The sequence below is a fragment of the Paroedura picta genome, chromosome 8, assembly GCF_049243985.1.
Source record: "Paroedura picta isolate Pp20150507F chromosome 8, Ppicta_v3.0, whole genome shotgun sequence".
In the NCBI taxonomy this organism is placed as follows: domain Eukaryota; kingdom Metazoa; phylum Chordata; class Lepidosauria; order Squamata; family Gekkonidae; genus Paroedura; species Paroedura picta.
In genome coordinates this window covers 72,653,437-72,667,132 of record NC_135376.1, presented here as the reverse complement: position 1 = coordinate 72,667,132, position 13,696 = coordinate 72,653,437, and the positions used below count along the sequence as shown (strand labels likewise).

General features: G+C 40.8%; 1 long non-coding RNA gene across 1 annotated transcript in view; it reads right to left on the bottom strand.

Moving 5' to 3' along the window:
• The window catches only part of LOC143843782 (uncharacterized), a 55,009-nt gene that overhangs the window by 26,843 nt on the left and 14,470 nt on the right, over positions 1 to 13,696 (bottom strand). Inside the window, exon 3 of the long non-coding RNA XR_013233690.1 lies at positions 5,166 to 5,260. This is a non-coding gene — a long non-coding RNA (uncharacterized LOC143843782). The remainder of the gene's footprint in view (positions 1 to 5,165; positions 5,261 to 13,696) is intronic.

The following is a 13,696-nucleotide window of genomic DNA, read 5'->3' as shown; positions in this document are numbered from 1 at the left end:
GGCGTCACAGCTCGGTGGGACAAGAGGCAGAAATGAACTGAGAAACCCCGGAAAAAAACCCAATTTATATACAATCATGAAACCCTGGAAAAAAACAATTTATATACAATCATGATCTTCACGCCATTGGCCAGTTTCGGTTTAATTTCTGTGAAAGAACACTTGCATAAGTTTATGGTTGGGCGTCACCACAACATGAGGAACTGTATTAAAGGGTCGCAGCATTAGGAAGGTTGAGAACCACTGATGTAGGTAGATGGGCAAGAAGAGGGTTTGAGAGCAGGCACTAGAAGGGTACAGAGCAAGTGAGGTATGTGAGGTGCAAGAAGGGAGATACGAGTGGAATTCTGGATTGTGGACAGAGGAGGGATGGTCTGCACAGGGCCCCTCAAAACCTAGAACTGGCCCTGTTTCTCTGCCCACTTTTAAAGGTACAGAGTTGAAGGCAGGTCATTTGTGTTTCTGACAGTGCTGGAAATAGAGCTGGCATAGAACTCACAAAAGTAGGTGGACACATGGATGTGGGCCTTAAAACAGAAAATTTTTGTCCCCTTCTGACTGGGGCTTGTTGGTTCATCTTTGTAAGTCAATACAAAACAGCAGAAACCTGAACGGAAATAACTTGGAAGTTGGATGCAGGTTCATTTGTAGAGTAGAACAGTGCCTACAAATTTTTTCTTTCTTTCTGATTAAGTCAAAAAACTATATAGTTTTCCCCACTTAAATGAAATCTTAGTGGTTCTGGAAGGACCTTGGAATATTTCCCATGGGTCCAAGTTTGGGACGAGTAGACCTACCCTGATTTTGCTAATTTCCCCCCCATGCCCATCTTCTATGCAAACCACAGCAGTCACGGTACACTGAGCTCAGCCAATTCCTCACTCTTTAGGAGAACCAAGGCTGTTAAATCTAGTCAACAACAGCTCAAATCAAATCTTATGGTAAATTACATGATTCTCACTGAAAACAATTGGCACATATTTAGTTGCTACTAAACTGATGGGTTATTTAGCCTGATGGTATTTTGGGGGTGGAATGATGGTTTGCTTTGGAAACTAATGAGAGTTTGAAAAGGAATTTGTGTGATAGCACTGGTGCAGGGAGTGCTTTTACACTGGTCATTTGCAGACAAGAATTTGGATGACAATAATAAGCTTGCAGACAAGAATTACCACTATATTATAGCCATAAGTCTCCTGATGCTATAGGACTGTGAGTTTTAAACCCAGAATGTAGAAAAAATGAATGAATTGTGTCATTCTAGGTGTTATATATGAGCATTTATTTTGTGGCGCTAGCATTCTCTGTGTCAGATGCTTTAAGAAAATATCTACCATGTACAAGTTCAAAAGGTCACATTTGCACCTTGTTCCCAATTACCTAATCTGGTAGATAGTACTCTACAGCAGGGGTAGTCAACCTGTGGTCCTCCAGATGTCCATGGACTACAATTCCCATGAGCCCCTGCCAGTGCTTGCTTGCAGGGGCTCATGGGAATTGTAGTCCATGGGCATCTGGAGGACCACAGGTTGACTACTCCTGCTCTACAGTATCAAGCCAAATACAAAACTCCCTTAGTAAATGTCCAGTTTGCTTAATCACAAACCAAACCAAAATGATGTGCAGATTGTTTGCTCATGTGAATCAATTCTGTACACACTCTGTAGACCCCGTTTATAAATGTACTTTTTCATGAGAGACATTGCAAATCCCTAATATTCAAAATCCCTCTACCTGTGCCAAGAATGAATGGACCCCAGCCTTTTCACTTTCTTGCATGCTAAAAATGAACAGCCTGCTTCCATGAGCTGCTCTGTGACCACAAAAAAGCTGGATCATGCTGCCAACTACAGGTTCTGGCAATCTTAGCATGAGCAGAATGCAATTGTCTTTTCATAGCATAAAGGTAAAGGTATCCCCTGTGCAAGCACCGAGTCATGCCTGACCCTTGGGGTGACGCCCTCTAGCGTTTTCTTGCCAGACTCAATACAGGGTGGTTTGCCTTTCCCTTCCCCAGTCATTACCGTTTTACCCCCCGGCAAGCTGGGTACTCATTTGACCGACCTCGGAAGGATGGAAGGCTGAGTCAACCTTGAGCTGGCTGCTGGAATCGAACTCCCAGCCTCATGGGAGCTTCAGACAGCATGTCAGCTGCCTTACCACCCTGCCCCACAAGAGGCTCATTTTCATAGCATAGTGCGGGCTTATATAACTTGTGATCCAAGAAGGCAAATTCAGCCTTCTATGGCCTACCAGGGCTCAGTATGAATGCCTTGTTTTGCCTTTCTGACTGTGACTGAATTTTGCTTAGTGGTTCACTGCTGTCCAGACTAGCTTCATGACCATCAGTGATGGAGTCACCCAAACACTGTTGCTTCCAAAAATGGTTGGAGGGAGAGTTGGTCTGGTGGAAAGGTAGCCAGTCCTACTCATTTCTGTCTTGTTAATTAGGGTGAGGATATCAAAGTTGCTGTAGGGGCCAAGGCTACAACTAATTAGTAAGATCAGAATACCACTTAAAGTATCTGTTGAAAGGGTTAAATCCAGAACTATTTCAGAAAGAAGAGAGCTAGATCTGATGCTGTTGTAAGAATTAGTGTTTCATTGTAGCCATCTTGAACAGGTCTCTGGAGAGGGGGGCCTATAAATTCCCTGCCTACTTACATGCAAACAAGGTGCTTACAATCAATGTACTAAATTAGTTTCCAGCAAATGCCAGAAATGAAGTTTATATTTGGGGAACATATAGTATCTATCCTGAAACAGCTGCATTTGTTGTCAAGCTATTTCTAGTCTTTGTTCAAAACTGATCTTGTTGACTTTTAAATACCTAAATGACTTGGGACCAGGATACATCATCCTGTGCCTTAAGTTCTCTTGGGAGGTCTCAGCTGTTCCTCCTTGTCGCTCACATGCTAAGGGAAAGTCTAGGAATGTCTTTAAGTGTAAGTTCCATTCCTTGGAACTCCTTTCCCTGAAGGCTGAATAATTTTTCTCCTGGTTTTCAAGGCTCTTGCAAAAATCTTTTTCAAGGAAGTACTTGTGCAGCCTACTATAACTTTGAAGACTGCTCAATTTTTTTTGTAAATGTTTTGAATCGTGAATGTTCTGTTTTGCCACTATTGTGGAGTTGTAAAAGTAATAACATTGGTTTTATTATTATTATTTTAATAGCCAAGAATGAGGCTAATCAGGAAGACTATAAGCGGATGAACAATGCAGACGATCAGAACATCTCTTCTATTAACGTTTCCTAAATTAGAAAACAGCTTCCTTTTGTCTTCCTGCATTGGATCCTCTGAAATTTTTCTAATAATGGAGTTTTCCTGTGGTAAAAGAAGCCTTTTTTTTTCTAGGATGACAGCTTCTCTCATTGGTTTATGCTTGAGCATAAAAATTTCGTAGAATCCATCCAACCCAATAATTATAGGTTTTTAAACACATTGCATCTCAAATTCCCCTCCTTCACATACAACAATCTGTGTGTCTTCAGAGACCTGATGAATCCCTTTGAATGGAAAGGTAGATAAATGTATTTTAAATAAACAAATATGGAACTCTTTCTGCCCATTCTATCTCTGCCCATGACCTATCTCTGCCCTTTTGCAACTCTACCATTCTGCTCATAACTTGTCTGATCCCTTAAAACAGCGCCATCTGTCCTCATCAGCTGCCCCTCCTTCTAACAGCTTAGAAGAAAGGAATCTGGGAAGTTGGACTAGTTGGGAAAGACCTCTTGCACATCTGCACCTCATCTTCTTCAGTGCTATTGAGACCTGTGGCTGCCCTGACCAGTAGACCATTGTGAAAGAAGAGGGTGAAGTACAGCTATAGGCATCTGGATCAAAACACCTATTGCTCATGACAGCCACTAAACTTTGTTGTAGGCCAGTATGATCATTGCCTCAGCATCAGTGAGGGAGGGTCATAAGCTGTCATCTTGCTTCCCCCCCCCCTTAGTGGGTTCCGAATTTTCTACGAAATGTGGTTTCGTAGCTGTATTTTTTAAACCTGTGTTGCCAACCACCTTGGATCCTGTTTTGGTGTGGGAGAAAGGTGGCATACAAATATTTTAAGTAAATGAAGCTACCTTCCAAAAATACTAGTGAATCAAAGGGACCTGCTATTTTTATTTACTTATTAAAACATTTATACCCTACTGTTCCTTGTGGTTTAAAATAGTCACTGAGGGTAGTTGTGCTGGTCTGTAGAACAGTGAGAACTAAGTCCAGGAACACCATAGAATCCAACAAGATTTTGTTTTTGTTTTTTCGGGGGGGGGGGAGGTATGTGTTTTTGAAAGTTAGAACTATCCTGAAACCCTGTTGATCCGTAAGATGCTACAGCACCTGAATCCAGTTTCTCTATGAAGACTTGCTCTAGCTCTAAAATAAACGGTCACTTGGCAGTTAAAAGGTACATGATTCGAAATGATTAGCATGTGTTTTGTTAATGTTGTTTTGTATTTTATCTCTTTGGGTAGATCAGTTAAGTAAACTTAAATCTGCAGGACTGATACAGCAGTGGCAAAACTCATAATTTCCATTGCTGGACTTTTGCCCATAGGAAGACTTGGGCTCAGCCTTATTTGAAATTCAACGCACTTATGCATGAGTGAAATAATACATTTGAATCAACTGGGAGGCAAGCAGGAAGTTAAATGTGTTCTTTGGATCACTTCATTGCTGTTCAGAAGCTCTAATCAGCAATGTTCCTCTCTTGTTCTTGAAGCAAAATAACATTGGTTGAGTATTTTAATCTGAATGCAATGTAGCTGAATCAGAATCTTATTTGTAACAAAATCGGTGAGGAAATAACTACCTGCTGAGAATGTACCTTGATCAGGCTGTGACCTTTGTGAGATGTTAGATAACTAGCTAATGGTTGTTAAGAACAAGTGATCACAGAACTTTTCTAAAAATAGTCTCTTTTACTTCAGTTACTATGAAAACAGGGCTTAGAAATTACGTTACCCATCCCTCAAATGTATGTATCTGCTCTGAGATGCTTCCAAATGGAGGATTTACATGGTCTTTGAACACCCCATGCTTGTCAATCTTAACTCCTCCAAATGGCAGACAAGAAGATTAGCAAGGTCAGGACAAGTGCCACAATTCAAACACAGAAGTGCTCTGGGTAGTTATGCAACACAGAAAACTTTGTACCTCTTTCCTTCTGGGTGGTACTTCATCTGAAACACTTCTGCTTCAAAGCAATCTTCACTTCATAAAGTGGAAACGTGCCATTATCAATAATTTACCTAGAAAAAATGCATTATAAAACAAGTTAATTCTAGAACAAAGTTTGAGCCTAGTGGTACCTTTAAGAACAACAACATTTTATTCAAGACATAAGCTTTCATGTGCAAGCACCCTTCTTCAGATATAGTGAAACAAAATTTCCTCAACCATACATATATTATTATTGTTATTTAATTTATATTCTATCACTCCCTTAAGTGGCTAATGGCGAGTAAAAATATTCCAATATAGGGAGAAAGGGGGGGGGATTAATCGCTAGGAAGGTTTAGCTAGAGTTCAGATGCATAATTAACCGGGCTATTATAACAGATAAGATTGAGGCAGTTATCAGAATCTTTCAAATGGACATAAATCAGCATACAAATACATGAGTTAAGGGACAGAAGTTTGAGTTCAGTGGTAGTCCTGAGGGCAACAAGTTTAACCAGGAGTTGAGGGACAATTGAAACAGCTTTCCTTAAATGTTACATATAGGCAGGGTTAATATGAATAAAATGTATAAGTAACCAGCCAATAAATACAGCTAAGAATGGAACAGCACATTTGATAAGACACTTAAATTGGCATGCAATTAAAGGAATGAACAACAGAAGTAGGAATTGAGTGTGAGTCCAGTGATTCTCCGGCAAAATCAACAAGTTCAGCTTCTGGGCATAAGTGCATCCTGAGTGACTTAGCATGGGTAGTGAGATAAGAAGCTGATGTCCCTTTTGAGCCCAGGGGGCTCCATTGTCCTGAATGTTGTAATAAGTTGACATTCAGCAATTTCCCATTCCTGTCTGTTTCTGAAATTTCTTTGCAATAAAACAGCTACTTTGAAATGTTGAAATGTTTTCCTACAAGTTTCTCAGTTTTCTGATACTGATATCAGATTTGTGTCCATTTATCCTTTAGCTTGGGATTGACCTGTTTGCCCTTTGTACAGAACGGAAATGTTTTGTTGGCATTGCTAAATACTAAATGTTGTTTTCAGCAGCATGGAACCCTTGGCGAGGGGGAGAGGTGCAATTCCCTCCTCCTGCTTCAGGGATCTGACTCCCCACCAAGCTGTTCCTGGAGGTCCTGTCTTCCAGGAGCACATTTGTGGAGGATTTTGGACTGCAGCCAGGGGGTCTGGGTGCAGTTATGCTCTGCATGTGGAAATCCCTTCAGCCTGCAAAAATCTTCCATGGGCTCTAACCTCTTGTATTCCATAGTTGTTAATTCTACAGTGTTGTTTCATAGCTATCATGATGCCTCTTAAAAATGCATAGAGAAGATATGTTAACACATGTTGTTAAAGTCAGAATTTTGTACTGATTTATAAAGAGAAAAACTTTTTTGTATCATACAACCAAGAGGTTTTTCTTGCATGGTTGTTGTTATGATATATGGATATAATTTTGCATGGTTGTTGTTATGATATATGGATATAACAAGTCAGCATTTTCTTCAGTGAGATAACATGGGGATGTAGTACCCAAAACCGTATCAGTTACTGTATCTTACAGTTTATTTTTCAAACCAAGCTTGGACAAGATCTTCTGAGAATTATTTATGTATGGGAGGAGTGTGTGTGGACTAAATGATTCATTGGGTGAGTTCCAGATCTACAATTCCTCTTTTCTTTGAAACTCAAAAACACGTCCAATTTACCCATGTGAGATGTGTATGTGTGTGTGGAGGGGGGAAGAGACCTCAACCAATGAAGGGCTAGCTTTAGCCAGGTGAGTGCTCAGCTTGGACTTTTGGTTGCAGGTCCATCTTCTGGACAATGTCACCCCCATCCTAGGAGCTCACCTTTGTATCTCTTCCTGCATGATGCAGGCAGGCAAGACTGAGCAATGGCATGGCAGCAGCAGCTGCCCTGGAATTTAGGAAGCAGATAAGAGCAGGTTGCTTCCAGGACGGATAGGAGCCCTGGATAGGTTGGTTCCAGTCTGTAGGCCATCTGTTTGAAACCCATGCTCTAGATCAGGGGTAGTCAAACTGCGGCCCTTCAGATGTCCATGGACTACAATTCCTATGAACCCCTGCCAGCATTTGCTCCATGGACATCTGGAGGGCCGTAGTTTGACTACCCCTGCAAAAATTAGGATAGACCGTTGATCCTTGAAGCTGCAAAGCATTTCAAAACTATAAGGTAAAGGTAAAGGTATCCCCTGTGCAAGCACTGAGTAATGTCTGACCCTTGGGGTGACGCCCTCTAGCATTTTCATGGCAGACTCGATACAGGGTGGTTTGCCAGTGCCTTCCCCAATAATTACCGTTTACCCCCCAGCAAGCTGGGTACTCATTTTACCCACCTCGGAAGGATGGAAGGCTGAGTCAACCTTGAGCCGGCTGCTGGGATTGAACTCCCAGCCTCATGGGCAGAGTTTCAGACTGCATGTCTGCTGCCTTACCACTCTGCGCCACAAGAGGCTAATTCGTTACCTTAATTCAGTGACATGTCCAGGTTAATATGGAGATTGCTTTGCATGGATGGATTGCAGTCAGAAATGGCTACGATACAGCATGGTTTCTTCCACCTCCTGTCTGGGTGTTTTATAATTTACCTTGCTCTTCCCTTTGCAGGTCCTTTTTCCCAAAGGTAAGACCTGGTTATTACCTTCCTTTTGGCTAGGATCGCTTGCATTTCTATGGCATTGGATGGCCCTGGCTATTTTGATCCCACTGTCTCCTTCCCACCACTAACTAGCACAATTGTATAACATTGGAGCTAGTACAGATTGCCAACCCAATTGTAACAGAGCTTGATACACATTTAGAGGTGTACAAATTCTGGGGTGTAAAGCCTGGTGTAGTGGTTAGGAGTGTGGACTTCTAATCTAGAATGCTGGATTCGATTCTGCACTCCCCCACATGCAGCCAGCTGGGTGACCTTGGGCTCGCCATGGCACTGATAAAACTGTTCTAACCGAGCAGTGATATCAGGGCTCTCTCAGCCTTACCCACCCCACAGGGTGTCTGTTGTGGGGGAGGAAAGCCGCTTTGAGCCTCCTTTGGGTAGAGAAAAGCGGCATATAAGAACCAACTCTTCTTCTTGTTCTAAAGCATTTCACCACAGGGGTTAATGCCCATTGTCATACAAAACCAAAAATACCTGCCAAAAGGAATTACAGATGTGGTCAAATACCTTCCAGTTCTATGTGCCAGAATCCATTCCTTATATCGAGCACTGAGAAAATATTACTGTGGGACAGGTCACAAATCACATCATCAATGAAGATAGATTCAGGTGAGTAGCTGTGTGGGTCTGAAGTAGCAGAACAAAGTTTGAATCCAATGGAACCTTTAAGATCTACAAAATTTTACTTAATGTGTGAGCTTTTGTGTTCAGGCACACTTCCTCAGACAATGAAATGGAAATTCCCAGACAGTTCCCAGCTAGTAATCATGGAAACTCCCCCAGACATAAGGGCTCGTTTCCCATGGGATGGAATCAATAGTTGATCATGGGTAATAGTTACATTTTATTTATTTATTTATTTATTTATTTATTTATTTATTTATTTATATCCCACCCCTCCCAACAAAGTCAACTCGAGGCGGCTTACAACAAGATAAAACCGAATAAAATGTAACAATTCAATCCAATAAAATAACTTTCAAATTAAACTCCCCAGTAATCACAACAAGTTAACAATCCCACAGATGGCAGATAAAAGACCCTTCCCCATCCCAGTCAAACATTTCACATTTCCAGCTGCATCTACCCACCAATGTCACTCTGTTCAAAAGTTTAGGATCAATGTGCAACTTTCCTGATTGTTTTTTCACAGTAACTAGCCTACTGATTCAGCCTCTGCTGGTATTTAAAGGAACAATTATGCTCTTGGCTCGTAGAATGGTCCAGTTTCTTGTTGCAAAAACTCTTTCTTCTTCAGTCGTTCCTGCTGTATTGCTATAACTGGTTTCTGCTGGTTCCATGTTTCAACAGGGGCAGTAATTGAGAGTCAGGCTGAATATGGAAAAGTATTTTTTAACCACTCTACTCCTGAAAACTCTACTCTGCTGAGTCAGTTCCTGTAGTTGTTCCCTTACACTCTTGGTCTGCCATGTCCCTGAGTTATTCCCCATCTACCTTCCAAACTCACTTCGTTCCACACGCACTTATACATACTCCAGTGCACCAGAGTTCTCAGCAGGAATTTTAAAAGTTTGAGGGAACAAAATCTAGACTTCATAAAGCACCCAAGCCTGGACTGATAACTACGGATAACAAGGTAAACAGAATGGAACAAGATGAATTGCATTTAAAATTCAAAGTTTATTCAAAAGAAAACACAACTGAGATAAGCATTAAAAATTAACCAGTATTTGTAGAATGTTAGGCCTTAAACAGTACATATCCAAGTGGGGAAAACTCTCTCATTCACACATTTCAAATATAATAAAATACACAACACACTACTTCTACTTAGTTACACACCAGACTCAGCAAACACTTCTTCCATAGACAGGTAAACTTAACCAAAAATATGTAGGAATGTTTTATGATGCTCCTAAGAAAAAAAATCCTCCTCTCCTACTCCAAAATGTCCCATCTGTGGGGGCAGGGAAGATGGCACTGAAGTAAGTTTGCTTCTTGCAAGCTCCCAAACCAGGGGTGGGCCGATCACGGCAGTGACCAGCAGAATAGGGGGAGGTACACTAGCCCCCCTGTCTCTCCTCTGGTAGCCACTTCAAGAGTCTATTGCACTGATATATAAAGAAGGAACATATCCATGGTCACCACAATCATATAGGCTGATTTCATTACTGAATGTGGATTACAATATTTTTGTCAAAATTTTGATGATAAGTCTTAAGGCTTGGTGATGTAGTTCATACTCATCAAACTGGCTTTGTGCCAAAAAGGTATATGGAAAACAATATCCGTTTAGTATTAAACACAATGGAACATGTTCACAAGACACAATAATGTGCTGATTTTGTGTTCCTGGATGCAGAAAAAGCGTTTGATAAAGTCTGATGGAAATTTTTACAAGCGACACTACAAATAATGGGGTGCGGGGAGATATTTTTGAAATTAATTCTACAAATATATTCAAAATAGGAAGCCAGAATTCTGGTCAATAGAATGGTTACATGTTATAAAATCCAGATAATGAAGGGTACTAGACAAGGTTGCCCATTATCACCTTTATTATTAAATTTATTCCTGGAGACAATAACAACAAAAATTAGACATACAATAGAACTCCCTGGACTACATGTCAAAGGAGAGGAGTTTAAGATGAATAGTTATGCTGACAATGTGGTCTTCATTCTGAACAACCCTGAAACATCAATCTCACAGCTGTTAGATATTTTGAATGACTTTGGCCATCATGAAAGCTACAAAATAAACTAACAATTGTGACAGGGGCTTCAGAACAACTGGTAAAGGATTTAAAGATAGAAACTGGTTGTTAAGTTAATCCAGAGACAATTAAATACTTGGGAGTGGTCTTAGATAAAGGTAAAGGTAAAGGTATCCCCTGTGCAAGCACCGAGTAATGTCTGACCCTTGGGGTGACGCCCTCTAGCGTTTTCATGGCAGACTCAATACGGGGTGGTTTACCAGTGCCTTCCCCAGTCATGACCGTTTACCCCCCAGCAAGCTGGGTACTCATTTTACCGACCTCGGAAGGATGGAAGGCTGAGTCAACCTTGAGCCGGCTGCTGGGATTGAACTCCCAGCCTTATGGGCAAAGCTTTCAGACGGCTGCCTTACCACTCTGCACCACAAGAGGCTCTGGTCTTAGATAAAGATCTTCAAAACTTATTTGAAAACAATTACATCACACTTTGGAAGAGAATACAGTCAGATTTACAAAGATGGTCTAAAATGAACTTTTCTTGATCTGCACAAATGGCAATTGTTAAAATGAATATTTTACCTAAGTTGAACTTTTTATTTCAAGTGATTCTGTTGAGAATCAAGGATAAGACCCTGAACAAATGTCAAAGTATTATTAATAAACTTATTTGGAACAATAGAAGACCAAGAATTGTGTTCAAAGTCATTCAGGATGATAAGAAAAGAGGAGGGCAAAGTGTATCTCCATGCAGACTGGATTATGGACCTGACTTCAAGAGATCTTTTGAGAAGTCTAGACTAGAAGATGGCCTACACGGTATTCTTTGTCCCACACATAAGGTTAAAAAAAATTGGACCTTAATTATTGGGCAATGACTTTATTAAATATATGGGAAAAGTACAAGCAGAGAATAACACGCAATTCATCTCTGTTGAAATCCCCAATAGAGGCTTATTTTGATAAAGCTCAAGAGAAAAGACTGGGTCCTTTAAATCAGGGGTAGTCAACCTGTGGTCCTCCAGATGTCCATGAACTTCAATTCCCCTGAGCCCCTGCCAGCATTTGCATAGAATTGTAGTCCATGAACATCTGGAGGACCACAGGTTGACTACCCTTGATGTAGAGCACAAGCAGCCTCCCTCCTCCCCGGACCACTTCCACTGGTGAAAATGGCCTGGAACGGAAACAAGAACTCTACCCTTCAGATTCAAATGGGTAGCTGTGTTGATCTGAAGTAGCACAATAAAATCAGAGTCCAGTAGCATGTTTAAGACCAACAAATATTTATTCAGGGTGTGAGCTTTCGAGTGCAAACTGACACAGTGCTCTACCCTTCAGAATGTTTGACAGCTGGGCATTTCTGCACATCAGAAAAAATAGCATTATGACAGCTGAATGGCATAGCGCTAAACATTATCGCGCCTCCAAGCACCAACACACCTTTTTGATATGTCACTTTCATCTGCTGCCTTTTTGCGCTTCTCACCCTCCACAAGTGCTGCTGGAAATGGCAGAAGAGAGCAACGTGCTTTATATGCAACTCTCTTCCACCTGTCCATCAATCCAGGCAGCCAATCCCCTTTCTCCATGTTTTAAAGGTCCCACAATGACTGCTAATTTTGTTTTAAATTCATAGTTTTCCATTTAAATCCCTATATGCATATAACTTTTAAAATTTAATCTCATTCCTGATTTTTGGGAGGGAACTTTGGAGAGGCATGCTTTGTGCTACACCTTTGGGGGGATTATTTCTGGCATTGTCTGCAAGCTTGTCCACCTATTTGTTGCTCCAGGAAGTTAGCCATTTTTAAAAAGACATTCTCTTCCCTGGGAACAAGGGAGAGAGAGGCGGGTGCGAGGACAGGACAAGGCAGTCGCCATTAGCGCAGTTGAGCCTCCATACCTTCCCTCTGCTGGTTACCTGCTAGTTGCTCTACTGTAGCTCTTGCTAAATAGGTTGGGGAATCTACTTTATGCGATTCCCCAACTAGCGCTTTAAAATGGGAGGATGTAGCTGGCCGGTTACTGCCCAGAAACTGGATGTTGCCGACGTCATATGGAGGGGCCAGAATATAACTACATATTGTAAACATTTTACTACATTTAAAAGGAAATGCCCAGTGTTTTCAAGATAAATTTCCCCATTCATATAAATGGCATGGAGTTGGGTTGCCAGATCCCCGTCAACTTTCTCAATGAAAGTGATTAAATACATATACTGAGTAAACTGCTTTCACTGCTAGGAATCAATTGACTCTGTATTTTCAGTAAAAAAAATGTTACTGAGTTAGCCTGTCCCTTATACATTTTATATCGCCAGAACCTGTCATTACATTACAAGGTCTGGCCTAACAAAATATTTGTGTCACATCCAGCCTTTGTAACAAATGAGTTCAACACCCCTGATTTAAAGTTGTTGGGTACTCAGATAAATCAGGTTATTTGGCTATGTTGGGGTAATGAGAATATTAAGTCTCCCTGGAGCCATTTGGTTCTTTTTGGTAAATAATTTAGAAATTAATACTTTTCAGGTTAACTACCAGGTTTAAGTAGAGCAAGACGCCAAAATATACATAAACCTCCAGTTTGTTTGATTAGGTTACGCTTGTTAAGTTCTCTATTAGTAGTACTTTTGCATTAAAGACTTATAAATATTGATAAAATAAAAGTTAGTAGATAGTATGTGCAGCAGCTAAAAGACACCAAGTACTAAGGCATGTCATAATATAGCAGGGTGAAGTCTCAAAAGTTCTCTCTCATGAGTGATGGTATTATTTTCCTGTGAACATGTTAAATCTTTTGTGTGTCTGATGAGGGCAGCCGTTTCACACACTTCCTAAATTTTATGTACGGTCATTTGTGAATATTTCTGTAGGTACTCTGGCTTCATAATAACTTTTGCTCCAGTGCTTCTCTTGGCTATATATTTGCCCAAGGTTCTATGCCAAAGTGCATTTTATGGCTGAACGTTTTTTCTTAAATGACTTAAATGCTCTCTTAAACAGAGCTACACCCTTCTAAGTCTATTGAACTAAAGGTGTAACTCTGCTTAGGGTTGCACTGCTGAAAATAGTCGACACTAGACAAATATGAAATATGGCATTAAAGAGGAATTGACTTGGGAGGATGATTCATGGTTTTCCAATG